Here is a 15,903-nt window from a genome sequence, read left to right as displayed (position 1 = left end):
AAGATGGAGAATCTTTTTTTTTTTTTGAATATTTGTTCATGTGACTGCATTGGGTCTTAGCTGCATCATGCGGGATCTTTTATCAAGGGGCTTGGACTCTCTAGTTGTGGTAGGCTCCATGGCATGTGGGATCTTAGTTCCCTGACCAGGGATCAAACTCACGCACCCTGCATTGCAAGGCAGATTCTTTGACCACAGGACCACCAGGGAAGTCCCAGGAAGACAGAGAACCTTGGTGTGGCAAGTCTGGGTCTCTGGAAGCTCTTCAGGTGACTCCCCGCAAACCCAGTCTCCAGCAGTACTTGGTGACCAGGAGACTTTGGTGACTTTAGCTCGAATTCTACAGACCCGAGAAGACAGAATGCAGGTGACAAGTCATGGCTGCTACACATTCTTCCCCTTCAGAATGGAAAATGCCTGCCTACCAACCTGGGTCGACTCACTTCTCAGCTCCAAGTGATTTCTAGAGAAAGGAGGGAAGAGAAATTGCACCTGGAAGCGCTTGCTCAGTTGCCTGGGAGTTAATGATGGGCCTGAGTCTGCTCCTTTGCTGTAATCAGCGGATGCTACACAATGGTTTCAGAATCTGCCTTTTTACCCAAAAGCTCCAAGTACAAAATTCACATTATTAACTCCCTGAAAGTGAAAGTGTTAGTCACTCAGTCATGTCCTACTCTTTGTAACTCCATGGACTGTAGCCCAGCAGGTTCCTCTGTCCATGGATTCTCCAGGCAAGAATACTGGACAGGGTAGCCAATTCCTTCTCCAGGGAATCTTCTTGACCCCAGGATTGAACCCAGGTCTCCTACATTGCAGGCAGATTCTTTACTGTCTGAGCCACAATGGAAGTCCATTATCCCTTGCCCACCATCAATATACACCAACTCCCAGACATCCCTACTTAGGGAAATCGCTCAGCCTGCCTGAGGTCTGCTTTTCTCCCTGTAATGTGGGGAGAACACCCCCACCTCTTCCCATGTCTGAAGGACTCCACTGGGAGGGTTCTGGAATTATAGATAACATTGTATTCCTCCAGTTTCCTGTAATTTTCAACTGTTCTAAAATGAACACCTGTTATCTGAATTACGAAGATTGCAGCAAGGGCTACTTTTAAAATACATAATTCAATGCATAGGTTGGATAAGCATTTATTGAGTCCCCATGATTTGCCAAAGCTCATGTCACTTTCTTATATCTTAAGTGTCTCTGAAATTTCAGAGACTATTCTAAGCTCAGTATGTTTGAAAGCTCTGCAGGCGTTGGTAGGGCCAGGGTTGGGAACCTATGTGAGGCTTAATTAGTTGTTAAGAACACAGCCTCCAGGGACTTCCCTGATGGCCCAGTGAATAAGAATCTGCCTTGCAATTCAAGGGATGTGGGTTCGATCCCTGGTTGGGGATCTAAGATCCCACATATCACGGAGCAACAAAGCCTAAGCATTGCAACTACTGAGCCCACGCCACAACTAGAGGATCCATGTGCTGCAACGAAAGATCTCGAGTGTCACAATTAAGACCCAATATGCTGCTGCTGCTGCTAAGTCGCTTCAGTTGTGTCCGGCTCTGTGCGACCCCAGAGACGGCAGCCCACCAGGCTCCCCCGTCCCTGGGATTCTCCAGGCAAGAACACTGGAGTGGGTTGCCATTTCCTTCTCCAGCGCATGAAAGTGAAAAGTGAACGTGAAGTCACTCAGTCGTGTCCGACTCTTAGCGACTCCATGGACTGCAGCCCACCAGGCTCCTCTGCCCATGGGATTTTCCAGGCAAGAGTACTGGAGTGGGGTGCCATTGCCTTCTCCAAAGACCCAATATAGCCAAGTAAATATTAAAAGCAGAAACAAAAACACACAGCCTCCCAATGAAACTTCAAAGCCAGTATGGAATCAAGCTGAACTGGGTTTAATGCCCTGCTCTGCCAAGTTACTTAAACTCTCAGCTTTGTCTAGTAGTAAACTGGGATAGTAGAATAATGCATAATAGCATGGCGATCACTCACAGCTGTCTGCAAAATGGTAGGTGCTCGGTAAAGGTAAGCTATCATCTTTCCGAAATGAAAACAAGGAGCCCACCTTCTGTACAGAACACTGTAGGTTAACAAAGTACGTGTGCAGACGTCAATTTCACTTCGTCCCCATGAAAACCACAGAGAGGCGGCATGATTATTTCCATTTTATAGACAAAGAGATTGGCTCCAAAGAAGTCTGTGCTTTTCCAAGGCTCTGCTTGAGGTCCATGGAAGAGGAGGACTTGAACACAGGTTTCCCGAGGCCACCAGCCTCCACCTCACCTGGCTGGCAGGGTGCATCCGGCCGCTGGTGGACGTGTGGCATCTCCACCACCATCACGGGAAGTACTGCTCCGAGCCATGGGTCCCATGACACAGCAGCCTGGCCTGCAGGGCACAGGAAAATCAGATCCCTGGGCCCCCACCCGCTGTGTCTGACTCAACAGGCCTGGGGTGGGGGCCTGAGAATCCCCATTGGAGCGAGTTCCCAGGTGAAGTCCCTGCTGCTGGCGTGGGACCATTCTGACCACACACCACCTCAGAGTACGTGGGAGGAGGCGGAGCTGCCCTCCCGTTCCCTGCCAGCCGCCTCCTTGTGCCAGGGCCTCACCCCTCCCCTCCAGGACGCCGCTGACCACCAGCCAGGACACAGCTCAGTGCCTGGGCTCTTCCTCCAGAGCCTGAGGCCCCGCAGGGACATAACCGACCTCAGTCTGCTGGGCCAAGTCACTCCTTCCTGCTGGCAGCTGCCAGGGCCCCAGTGCCATTCCCACAGGGAGCAGCCAGCCGGACTCCAGTCCAGGGGCAAACACCCGCACGGAGCCAGTTCGGCCTTTCCCGCTCTGCTTCCTGGAAGGCGTCCCCAGACTAATTGGCTGAAAAGCGCCTGGGTGCTCTGCCCTTCTATCCACTCAGAGGTCTCTCCTGGGGTCCCTCTTGGGCCTGGAGCCACCTGGGAGTTGGACAAGCTCTTCTGTCCTTAAGTCATTTCAGGCAGGAAAATTACAACCAACTCTGAAAGAACCTAAGTCACCCTTTCCAGACGATTCAGAAATATTTGCTAATCAGAGTCCTCCGAGAGCACGTCAAAGGAGGACAGCGCTCCTCCCATCCTCCTCTCCCAAGCGTGTAGGGATGTGTCCGCAGAGAGGGCTCACTCTGGCCCTTCTCCTGCATCCAGGCCCCAGCTCAGGATGCTCCGAGGAGGAGAAAGACCTGGCTTGGAACTTCTAAGGCCAGTTTCATGTCCGTCCCTGTGTGTGCCTTGCCAACGTGCCCCAGGAGGGCTTTGGCAGAGCACAGGCCTTCTGAGATGAAATGGTCTGAAGGCTGCCGACACCGGCTCAGGTAGGAGCTGGGCTGGTCCCTCCCTGTGGCCCTCGGGTGTGCAGAGATAAGCCATCTTCTCTGAAAATAGCACATTTCTTAAGAAGCTCGATCCCCATGAAACCCTCTGCCTTCATGGTGCTCAGAAGGCCTCACCAGCAGCTGAGAAGTCAGCCACAGGTCGGATGGACACAGGAGAGGCGCATCAGAACTGCCACGATCTTGGAAAGGGCCGTGTCCTCGCGGTCGCACAGCCTCCTGGTCTGCAGTGTCTGGTGAGCACCAGCAGAAGCCAACCTCTCACATGGCGCGAAAGCTGCCAGGGCACTGCCCACGTCTCTGGGAAGTGGAATTCATAAGGTGCCCCACACTCTCCATCTTGGGATCGCTTTCTTAGAGCTGGGTGAGACTGCAGAGGCCACACCCTCCTAACCCGCCCCCACCATAGACGTGGAGGGAAGGGTGTGAAGTTCAGGGACCCAACTGAGGGTGCGGCGACAGGCAGCAGGAGAGTGGCCACCGGCCGCCACGCCGGCTGACCGGAGCCACGGCGCCAAGCTGCCCCGAGAGCTGGAGAGTCCAGGGAGCAAACCGCGCTTCTGTGACATGCGGGTCACCACCTGCCTGCACACACGCTTACCTCACTATCCTCTTGACCACTTTGGAAAGAAGTTGTACTTACCCCCATCTCACAGAAGAAGACTGAGGCTCGGGAAAGCCCAGTGACTGGCTAAGGTCATGAAACTGAATGAGATGGGGCGATGGGCCCAAACCCACACGGTCTTACTCCTGGCCCAGTGCCCTTCCCCTTTACTGCGGTTACCCCACTGGACACGGCAGCAGGAATGACCGTGTGTGTGGACCGAATGGCGCACTGGATGGCAAGGCTGCCGGGGCCAGGCCGCCAGCTGGCTCTGAAACGCTGATTCTCCACAGATCACAGGACCATCACAGGCCTGGCCTTACACCCTCAGCACACAGCAAGTGAGGTGTGGGGGGGTGGGGCTGTGGGGAGTGGGGTTCACGGGACACTCCACACTGGACTAAATACCCACTCAGGGGCTGAGTGGACAGACAGTGACCTCAGGACCGTGGTCAGCTGTCCCTCTGCCTGGCGCACATGTCCCCTTCTCAGGGGGTCTACTCAGACCTTCCAGTGAAAACAGCACCCTCCCCACCAGGGCCCCCGTCTCCCCTCCCCATCTCCGACCATGCTCCCCTGCCGACAGGGCTCCCTGTCTCTCCTACCATGAGAAGGTGGCTTTAGGAGGACAGGACCCCATGCCTGTTTTGGGCACTGATGATACATGTGGTGCCTAGAATAACCCTGGCATCTAGCACATGCTTTGTAAATGTTTTTCCCATATATTTTCCTTTGAAAAAAATTTCAAAGTCTACACAGAACTAGTAAAACTATAGTGAACATTCATCAACCTTCACCTAGATTCAATCCTCATTAACACTTTGCCACATTTTATTTCTCCATGTGTGTGTATCTGTGTGTGTGCCTATGTGTGTGTTAGTCATTCAGTTGTGTCTGACTCTTTGCAACCCCACGGATGATACCCATGAGGCTCCGCTCTCTGTCCATGGGATTCTCCAGGCAAGAATACTGGGTGGGATTGCCATTCCCTTCTCCAGGGGGTCTTCCCAACCCAGGGATCGAACCCAGGTCTCCTGCATTGCAGGCAGACTCTATACCGCCTGAGCCACCAGGGAAGCCTGTGTGTGTGTGTGTGCGCGTGTGTGCGTGCGTGTGCATGTGTGTATAATATATATATATATGTATATGTACGTGTCGTGTGTTTTTATGTAGTGTGTGCAATATATACATGTGTGTATTTAAGTATGTGTGTATATCTATTTGTGAGTGCATATGCTGGGAGGGATTGGGGGCAGGAGGAGAAGGGGACGACAGAGGATGAGATGGCTGGATGGCATCACTGACTCGATGGACATGAGTCTGAGTGAACTCCAGGACAGGGGGCCCTGGTGTGCTGTGATTCACGGGGTTGCAAAGAGTCCGACACAACTGAGCGACTGAACCGAACCGAACCGAATACATATGTATACACTATATAACTACACAAACACACATGTATTTCTTTTTGGTAAACCAATTTTAAATTAAGGAAAAAAAGTATTGCCTAATAATAAGAACTGTAAAAATTGATGCTTAATGAACAGAAGAATTGATGCTTTTGAATTGTGGTGTTGGGGAAGACTCTTGAGAGTCCCCTGGACTGCAAGGAGATCAAACCAGTCAATCCTAAAGGAAATTAACCCTGAATATTCCTTGGAAGAACTGATGCTGAAGCTCCAATACTTTGGCCACCTGATGTGAAAAACTGACTTATTAGAAAAGATCCTGATGCTGGGAAAGATTGAAGGCAGAAGGAGAAGGGGACGACAGAGGATGAGATGGCTGGATGGCATTACCGACTCAATAGACAGGAGTTTGAGTGAGGTTCGGGAGTTGGTGATGCACAAGGAAGCCTGGAGTCCACAGGGTACGCAAAGAGAAGGACACGACTGAGCGACTAAATTGAACTGAAGAATAAGAACAGTGCCACACCAGAAACTTCAATTGATACATTATCATACACGTGGTCCGCATTCAAATCTCCCCAGATGTCCTCAAAATATCCTTTACAGCAAGCCCTTAAACATTGTAGGCTGACGGCCCATCATGGATTGGGTACAGCCTCTGTTCCCACATGTCTTTGGCCTCCCTTGACCTCAAGCAGCTTAGTTGACACCTGCTGAAGGAATGGGTGGGTGGGAGAGCCAGGCTGGGATAGTCTTCCAGAGCAGCCAGTGGGGGAGCTGGGGGGTTTCCCCTATGCCTCTCTCTTCTGCATCAAATCCCCCAGCACCTCCACACGGGATGTGTCTCACTGTACGCCCCCCACCCAGGTTCCCGGACTACTGTTTCTCACCACCCACCCATGGGGGAGGGAGGCTGTCCCTGAAGCCCTCACCCCACGCGAGTTTCCATTATCCTCCAATACCGATTCTTCTCTCTCAAGACACATGGCTTTCTCTACTGCCCTTGGCTCACATCATAAAACAAACGCAGAAGGCTGAATGTGTGGCCTGGCTCGTGGCAAAGCTGTCGGCAGGGGCAGGGGGACACTTCTGCTCGAAGGAGGTGTGTCTGGGGTCACCGACGGGGCCGTGCGTCCTTGGTAGCCCAGAAGGCTGCTTGCTCCGTAAAAGCCAATTGTGGCTATTATGAGGCTATTACTGGTGTGAGCCGTTAGATGCTCAAAACACAGGAAAACTGCTCTGGGAGAGGGCAGAAGGAAGAACCCGAGAGAGACATAAAAAGGCAATAGGATTTAGAGAGCACTCTTAGGAGAGAAGAGGGATGATGGATGGAATGGGAAGGGGACGAAGGGAGGGGGAGACAAGCCAGGAGGGAGGGGAACATGCTAGATGTGGGAAGAGGGCAGGAGAGAGTCAGAACCTCAGATCGAGGGGGACCAGTGCACTTGACTTTGCTCAGTGGTAGGCAGACGTGCGGACAGCAGCGGTCTCAGAGCAAGCCTGGGGGAGAGGGCGGGAAGGGTCTGAGGAGGGCAGAGAGCAGGCTCAGGAAGCTAGGAAGCGCGCCTCCACTGGGCACCAGTGGGAATGGACACAGGCCCAGGGGCTGATTAGAAACCAGCAGGCTTCCCTCTTCTCTCTTTTGTGAAATCTCGGCCCATCCTATGGACCAAGAGGAAACCAAATCCCGTGGCTGCCCCACACTGGGACCCCCTGCCGGCCCCCGTTCCCCTGCTGGTGCCCGCCCTGAGAACGTCCGACAGTGGGTCTCTTGACGGTGCCCAAGCATGACGAGATGGTATGAATCACATTTGCCTAGACTCCCACCACCCCCTCCCTTTCCAGTATCACTGGAGCCCAGAGTTGGTGACAGCCCCCACTGCGGACACCGACCATCTAATTTCCTCGTCTCCTGGGGGCTCTAAATCCAGCCCCCCTGACCTGCCGGCAGGAGAGATGACCTCCCATTTGTCCTGCTTATCACTGGTAATAACCATTAGGGACAACGGCAGGCGCGCGCACCTGCTGCCCACTAGGATGGCAGATCGGGTCTCCGCAGGAGGCCAGGGATGCAAATCTCCTTGTCCTTTTCATCACCGCCTCACTCCCAGGCACTCACCCGCATGGACGCCCCCGAACCAGGGGATGCGGGGGACCTGAGCCAGGGAGACGAGCGTGCCCCGCCCCCAGGCAAGTTAGCCGCCCCGGGTCCAGGGGTTGAGCAGATGCTGTCACTCAGCCAGCTGTCAGGCTGATGAAAAGACACAGTGCTGCTGAACCCTCGCTGCGGCCCCGCCCTGTGTGCAGAGGCCGAGGCTCAGGACACTGGATGAAGAAGCAGGGGTGAGATCTTTCTGCATGAGCCCTTCTTTATGGGGAGCGTTTTCACAGCCGCCCTCGTGGTCCCCGAGACGGTCCCCAGTGGACATCGGGGACAGAACCCGAGGCACCGGGGCAGGGCTGGCACGGCGTTGTGCATCCCACATCCCAAGTTTGCGCCATCCCCTCTCCCGGGGTCCCCCCCAACCAAGGGCCTCCGAGCGCCCTGATCCGAGGGTCCCTGCAGGGGCTGGGCCTCCCTGGGGCTGTGGGAGGCGGAGGGCGCTCCCGAGGCCGGGCCGCCAGCAGCCAGCAGCCAGCCGGCCCAGCCCTGCTGTAAAGTATTAACTCATACTGAACACAGTTTGTCTCCGAGGACCCTCTTGGCCCCTTCGTCATCCTGTGCTGACATTTTAATCGTGCTTTTGTGGGAGCCGGCTGGCAGTTTGTCATCAGGAATGGCGCGGCGAGGGGCCAGAGCGCGTTGCTGGCTGTGGCTGCTGCTGAGGGAAGCAGCCCATTCTGACAGACTGAGCAATAATCTGAACTTACTGCGCCGAGCCTGTGGGACACCAGCCGGGCCGCTTTATCTTCTTCATTAAAGTGCGCTCAAAAAAAAAATCCATTTTCCTTTAAAGTCTCAGGAACAGATGGAGTAAAATTAATTGCGCCATTAAGTCCCGATAGACAATACCAGAGTGGTTTTCTTTCAACTGTGCATGTGTGTTACAAAGTGCTCTTCGTAAAAGGCAATTACTGCAACATTTGCCATAAAATAAAGGTTGCTTTAATGGGCAATAAACACAGGCTTCAAATTTTGTATGAAATGGGTCTCCAAAGGGCGCTGTTAGAGGCGGCTCAAAGGCACGGCTGACTTCAGGATTTCTGCTCCGGCTCCGGCTCAGCCCGTTCCGAGAACAATGCATCCCCACCCTTGGATGTATTCTGATAGAATGATGGATGTGACGTGCTCGCGGCATGGGCCTCTCCAGCCAGATTTTTCTGGTCAGCAAACGGCAGGCGGGAGAGAGCAGGAGAGAAAGAGAGACACAGTGGGGGTGGGGGAAAGAGAGAGAGAGAGAGGTGTTCACCAGGGTGTCCTCAGGGCGGCACCCACTGGCTGAGGAAGGAGCCAGTTAAAGCGATAGGCCCAGTTCGCAGGGATGGAGTCGGGCATTTACTCCTCTTCCACCTCACAGGCCTGCTTGAGGGTTTCCAGTGGATTCCCGGAAGGAGGGTGTAGTGAGAAATCTGTATTTCTGTATATTCAGGGCCCTTTAGGACCAAGATTTGGCAAAGAGGGGAAGAGGCTGTGCTTTACAACTGAGATGAAGATGGAGCTGCGGGTCGCTCAGCAGACTGATGACCAGGCACCCGGCCAGAGCCCAGCTCACCGCCCCTCTGAGGACAGTGGCCGGGGCTGTTTAAGGGACCCCAGAGCACGCGCACAGCACAGATCTCCACGCCAAGTGCATGGGGCTGGCTTTTCTCAGTCCTGTGCCCCTTTGAACTGCACCCCCCACCCCCACCGCCGCTTCATATCAATCCTTCCTGTTCACGGATCCAAGCTCTTCAGACATGGTTGGATGGGGGGCAGGAATGCCAAGAAGACCAGAGACTCATTTCAATCCACTATATTTCTACATTTCAGTAATTACAAAGTTAGCATGACACATAAATGATCCATTAATTGAAATATGGACTACACCAACTCCAATATTTATGGGATAAATCCATATTTCATTAAACAAATCCAATAAGCAAATATATCATGGAGAACAGGAGAGCATTTTTATTTAAGTATGGGAGCAGGGGCTAAAGGACCATTTCCTGCCCAAAGTACAGACTGAGAGCTTAAGAAACAAACAAACAAAAGAACCCTTAGCCCATGTGGAGTTTGACGGGGCTGATGAGACCGAGAAGCTGGTGCTGATGAAAATTAGCTTCAAGGGAATCGGGGGTCAGTTCCTAGGTCAGGGCTCGGGGGGGCCCAGGGAGCCCCAGCAGCCACCAGCCGCCATGATGCAGGAGGTGCTATTTCTGCTCAGACTACAGAGGGGATGGCGAGAGGCCACATGGACGCTTTGGCTGCTCCGAGGAAGGCAGGGCAGGCTTCTAGCTGTGTTTTAAAAGAGAGGTGGTTTTTGCACTGAGCCATGCACCCTGCAGCCCGACCTCTTCTTCGGGGTGTTTCCTTCTCTGATGTTGGCAAGGGGTGATATCTATGGGAGCCCAGCCAACCTGACTCCCTCAGCACAGACGTGAGTTGCCACTGGAACCTGGGCTGTCAGAGAACCGCTTCCTTCCTCTGTGGCTCTCCCGCTGGCATTCCCTTGCATCCAAATGGCATCACTGCCCGCCCCCAACACCTGCCTCCTTGTGCACCCCAGGCAACCTTTGTGCCTCGACCCCTCCTCTTCCTTCATCCCTGCCGTCCATCCTGAAGGTCCTTGTGTCCACCTTCTTAGCCACGTCTTAGCTCAGACCCCATCACCTCACCTGGCTGTCCTGGCTTCTTAACCCGTCTCCTGCTCCAGCCTGACCTCTGCTAACCGCTTCTCAAGGTGACTGAGTGGGCAGAGATGAGAGTTTCCATATACTCGTTTTGCCTGGGAAAATTCTGGTGAATGAATTATCTCCTGGGCAGGGGGGTGGGGGGGGAGTGGCGATAACTAGGAATAGTATACTCTTTCACAGTGTCCCAGTGGGGAGATTATAATCCCAGTTAAAACTCATGGCAGCCCACTGCATCCACAACTCCTGTAAGTTTCAGGAAAACCCGAAGTTCCTTAAGCTTCAGGTCCAGTTTTGCAGGGCTCCAAGCTTATATAATGTGGGGTGCCCAGATCAGATACAAATTTAATGCAAGATATAAAATTATTATAAAGATTTACCATATATGAAGAATTGATGCTTTTGAACTGTGGTGTTGGAGAAGACTCTTGAGGGTCCCTTGGACTGCAAGGAGATCCAACCAGTCCATTCTAAAGGAGATCAGGTATAATATCATATATGAAACGAGTCGCCAGTCCAGGTTCGATGCATGATACTGGATGCTTGGGGCTGGTGCACTGGGATGACCCAGAGGAATGGTATGGGGAGGGAGGAGGGTTCAGGATGGGGAACACATGTATACCTGTGGCAGATTCATATTGATATATGGCAAAACCAATACAATATTGTAAAGTTAAATAAAACAAAATTAAATAAATAAATAAATAAAGGAGATCAGTCCTGGGTGTTCACTGGAAGGACTGATGCTAAAGCTAAAACTCTAATACTTTGGCCACCTCATGCAAAGAGTTGACTCACTGGAAAAGACCCTGATGCTGGGAGGGATTGGGGGCAGGAGGAGAAGGGGACAACAGAGGATGAGATGGCTGCATGGCATGACCGACTCGATGGACATGAGTCTGAGTGAACTCCGGGAGTTGGTGATGGACAGGGAGGCCTGGTGTGCTGCGATTCATGGGGTTGCAAAGAGTCGGACACAACTGAGCGACTAAACTGAACTGATATATAGGAACAAAAAGTAACAAAGCCACATGAAGACACTGCTGGAGGCCCTGCAGGGGCTCAGAAGGGGCCTGGACAGTGAGAGGTCTTCCAGCTTGAGCTTCCACAGCTTCTTGGTCAATCTGCCCTGACCTGGAACATGAGGAGTAGGTCTGTGACCTGGCCTCAGCCTAACTCTTCAAGCTGCCTCTTGATGCTGCCCCATCCAACCCGCAACTCCCAGTGTACGGCTCCCCACCCTCGTGCCCTGTGCTCCCCGACGCTCCAACGCCATGACCGCGCATGGTTAGGTCAGCGTGCTGCCTTCTCCCCCTTCCACCCCGTGCCCCCCTCTCTTCCCTCGGCCAGGCAAAGGGCAAGGGAGAAAGCACCCTTGCAAATGTCTCTGCAACTTTCAGAACTCAGCTCTGTCATCATTTCCTCCAGACAGCCTCTTCTGATGACGTCAGGCAGGACTTGGGACCCTTCCTCAGAAGCTCCCATAACATCCTGACTGTTCTTACCCCACCCTGACTGCACAGTGCAGAAATGAGCTGTCTTTTCTTCCACTGAGTACACAGTAGATGCTAAATACATATCTAATGACTGGATAGGCAAGCCTGAGATGAAAGCAACCTTTGCCTTATGCGATCCCTGCTAAGGCTAGGCATTGAGGCTACATGCTGTACTTGGAATGGGATGGGGAAGTGGTAGAACGGGAGCCAATGCTACACCACAGGGTGCCAACTCCACTCTCTCTCAACCAGAGCAGTTACCAAAGCACACTGCGATTGGCTGTTGGCAGGGATGGGATAATGAGCCAGTACTAACCCACATCGGAAGCCTAGCTCAGTAGTTCTCAGCTAGCTTTGCACATTAAAAAATATCAAAAGTGGGACTTTCCTGGTGCTTCAGGGGTTAAGAATCCACCGTGCGATGCAGGAGATGTGGGTTTGATTCCTGGTCAAGGAACTAACATCCCACATGCCATGGGGCAACTAAACCCACTCTCCACAACTAGAGAAGCCCACACACCACAGTGAAAATACCATGTGTTGCAACCAAGATCTGATGCAGCCACATAAATAAAGAAATATTTAAAATAATAAAATAGGTTTAAAAAATTTGAAGTATTTTAAAAAATGTATTTCGTTGCTGCTTGGTACCTAGCCCCAGAGATTACTTTTTTACATGGTGGAATCCAGTCATCAATGGGCTTCCCAGGGGGCGCCAGTGGTGAAGAACCCACCTGCCAATGCAGGAGACTTAAGAAACCTGGGTTTGATCCCTGGGTCGGGAAGATCCCCTGGAGAAAGGAATGGCAAACCACTCCAGTATTCTTGCCTTGGAGAATCCCATGGACAGAGGGGTCCATGGGGTCGCACAGAGTCATCAATACCTTTAAGAAGCTCTCCAGATGATTTTAGAGTTGAAAAACAATGACCTAACCAATCCCATATTAATCTAAATCTCCCATTTAAAATATATTTTTACGCACAAATTTGGATCTGCTCACAGTTACCCACCTATCTTCAGTCAATACTATACACGGCCTATCTGAGTCACTTTCTCAGCATGAGTGAGCACCCGTTGTTGAGTGTCTGGGCAGAGGGCCGTGGCGACTTTGCACGCCACCCCCCACCATTCAGTCGCAAATGCTTTGTGAGTGTTTGATACAAAACACTCACAGGAAATACACAAGAGTAAGACTTAGTCCTTATCCTCAAGGAGCTTGCAATATTTTAGATCAAACCACAATGAAACTTGACAGCAAAAGAGCATTCACCAGCCTGTCATGTACCAGTGACAAGTGTGTAAGGCTGTCCCTCCACGGCGGATCTGTGATGGCCAAGAAGTCTGTGAAACTCAAGATGTTGGATTGGTGGAGGAAAGAGTGACATTAACAGCTATAAGTCAGGAAGTAACTCTCAAGTCACACTGGATACTCATTCATTCATTCCTTCTATCTACTGACATACGTGTGTTTCAAACACGTATGACGTGCAACACACGATGGTGAGTTCCACAGATACGGGGTGCAGGAGATGGAGATGACCCCCTGGCCTGGTGGAACAGAGGCTCTAATGCATCATGCATTGAAGTCCCCAACTGCCATTGTAGTTAAGGCTATAAAGGGAAAGTCCAGGGTCCTCGGATGTGAAAGAAACTTAAAAGTCAAGGGCCACAGAGATCTATGTTTCAAGAGCATAGCCGGTCATGTGCTTAACTTTAGTGGTAAATCCTTCCACGTGGAGGGTCAGAAACAGCCTGGGAAGGAAGCCGGTGAGCAGAGGAGAGCTACGGCTTAGCTTATCCTCCCCGCTGGGCCACATTCTCTCTCACTGGCAGAGAAATAACCTGTAGGGACTTGCACAGTGCCATGTGCAGATGGGGTTTAATGAATGTGGTGATGATAATGATGATAATTATTCAAATTCCTTCCTATCTCTCCACCCCAGGGAGGCCAGTGCTGCCTTTTGTCATCTGACTAAATTTGAGAGGTGACCCTCCTTCCTCAGTTTTGTGTGTGACGTCTTCCCACGCCTGGCACAGTATTTCTCTGCTGCATGTCATCACTCGTGTCAGCATGTGCTCGGCAGTGTGCTACACAGAAAAACGAGATTGTCAGGAGGGGCCCTCCTGACACGGAGGACAGGGCTGGGGCTGCGGCTGGCACAAGGAGCACCTTAAAACCAGAAATACCAAGCGTGAGGACCAGGTGAGAGAATCTGCATTCATTTGTTTACACCCCACCTCCTTCAGGAAAAAGTTTAAGGAGAACTAAAATGAACAGATACACATAAAGGTATTAAAATTGAAACAGAAAGTCAAAATCTGATTAAGGAAGACAAATCAAAACCTATTTGCAGGGCAGGAACAGAAATGCAGAGGGAGAGAACAGACACTGTGGATGCGGGGTAAGGGGAGGGGAAGCATCGACATATATACGTTTCCGAGTGTAAAACCGAGAATTAGTGGGGAGCTGCTGTGCAGCGCAGGGAGCTCTGCTCGCTGCTCTGTGATGACCCAGAAGCGTGGGATGGAGTGGGAGGGAGGCTCAGGAGGGAGGGGACATATGTATACATATAGCTGATTCACATTGTACGGCAGAAACTAACACAGCGTCGTTAAGCAATTATGAAGGCAAAGTGTTAGGCGCTCAGTCCTGTCTGGACTCTTTGCCACCCCATGGATTATAGCCCACCAGGCTCCTCTTGTCCATGGAACTCTCCAGGCAAGAATCCTGGAGTGGGTTGCCATTCCTCTTATACTCCAATTTTTAAAAAGGCTAAAAAAAAAACAAAAAAACACAGAACCACGAGACCAAGCACCGAATTTAACTCTGGCCTTTCCAGAAGATGGGGCAGAAGGGGAAGGCAGGATCAGGTAATCTGTACTCCCCAGTGGGAGAGAACTCTACAGTTCTCCCAGAGAGACGCTAACATCCTGACTGGTCCACAACACCTTGCATGGATGGTCACTGTCTTCATAGCAGACACATGTTATCACCACCTTGGCTTTTGAAAAGTATCAGTAAGTCCAAGGGATAAACATTAAAGTAGGATCTATCAAAGATAATTCAACTAAGGAAGATAAGCTACTGTCCTCTAAGCCTGTGCTTTCCTGGGGACCACCTGGGGGAGGGAGCAGAGCCCTCCGCTGACCTGTCACGAACAGAACTTCTCTCCCGCTGACTTCAGGAAGCGCTGGAGAGAACCCTGCAAGGGGCACCCCGGACAGTGCTCAGACGCTGCTGACCCTCACGCTCCAGATGCCCGGGACAGATGACGTCCTGAGCAGAGGCAACGCTGAAAGCCCGGCCAGCCCTCCTCCTTCTCCCCATGGAGACCAGCGATGAAGGTCCTTCAGGAAAGCCTCCAGGTGCCTCTGTGAATGGCTCTGGGTCCACTGACGCCTGCACAGTTGACACGCTGAGACTTTAGAATGCTGATGGTCAAAAGAATTACCCGTGATGATGAAAATGGTCCCAGGTGGCACAGTGGATAAGAATCCGCCACCAAGGCAGGAGACATGGGTTCAATTCCTGGTCTGGGAAGATTCCACATGTAGAGCAACTGAGCCTGCAAACGGTAACTACTGAGCCCATGTGCTGCAGCTACTGAAAGCCTGCAAGTCTTGAGTCTGTGCTCCGCAACGAGAGAAGCCGCTGCAATGGGAAGCCTGCACACCGCAAAGAAGAGTGGCCCCTGCTTGCTGCAACTAGAGAATGCCCATGCAGAGCCATGAAGGCTCGGTGCAGCAAAAAATAAAGAAAACAGTCGTATCTGCACTGTCTGATATAGCAGCCACTAGTCACCTGTGGCTATCAGGAGCTACCTCACTGAGTAACTGATGTTTAGATTTTATTTAATGTTCTTTCCTGTAATCATGTGATTACAGGATGTGAGAGTTGGGCTGTAAAGAAAGCTGAGTGCCGAAGAATTGATGCTTTTAAACTGTGGTGATGGAGAAGATTCTTGAGAGTCCCTTGGACAGCAAGGAGATCCAACCAGTCCATCCTAAAGGACATCAGTCTTGAATATTCACTGGAAGGATGGTGAAGCTGAAACTCCAATACTTTGGCCATCTGATGCCAAGTACTGACTCATTGGAAAAGACCCTGATGCTGGGAAAGACTGAAGGCAGGAGGAGAAGGGGATGACAGAGGATGAGATGGTTGGATGGCATCACCGACTCAACGGACATGAG

The 15,903-nt window shown here is 51.8% G+C and overlaps 1 protein-coding gene and 1 long non-coding RNA gene across 2 annotated transcripts in view; both read right to left on the bottom strand.

Moving 5' to 3' along the window:
- AUTS2 (activator of transcription and developmental regulator AUTS2) overlaps positions 1-15,903 on the bottom strand; it is a 1,212,191-nt gene that overhangs the window by 160,151 nt on the left and 1,036,137 nt on the right.
- Positions 9,433-15,903, bottom strand: part of LOC138985629 (uncharacterized) — a 30,137-nt gene continuing 23,666 nt past the window's right edge. The window contains exons 2-3 of the long non-coding RNA XR_011462680.1: positions 10,593-10,682; positions 9,433-9,817 (exon numbers count right to left, since the gene is read on the bottom strand). This is a non-coding gene — a long non-coding RNA (uncharacterized lncRNA). The remainder of the gene's footprint in view (positions 9,818-10,592; positions 10,683-15,903) is intronic.

Source organism: Bos mutus, chromosome 25, assembly GCF_027580195.1.
Source record: "Bos mutus isolate GX-2022 chromosome 25, NWIPB_WYAK_1.1, whole genome shotgun sequence".
In the NCBI taxonomy this organism is placed as follows: domain Eukaryota; kingdom Metazoa; phylum Chordata; class Mammalia; order Artiodactyla; family Bovidae; genus Bos; species Bos mutus.
The sequence above is the reverse complement of the archived record's forward strand: the minus strand, read 5'-3'. Positions and strand labels throughout refer to the sequence as shown.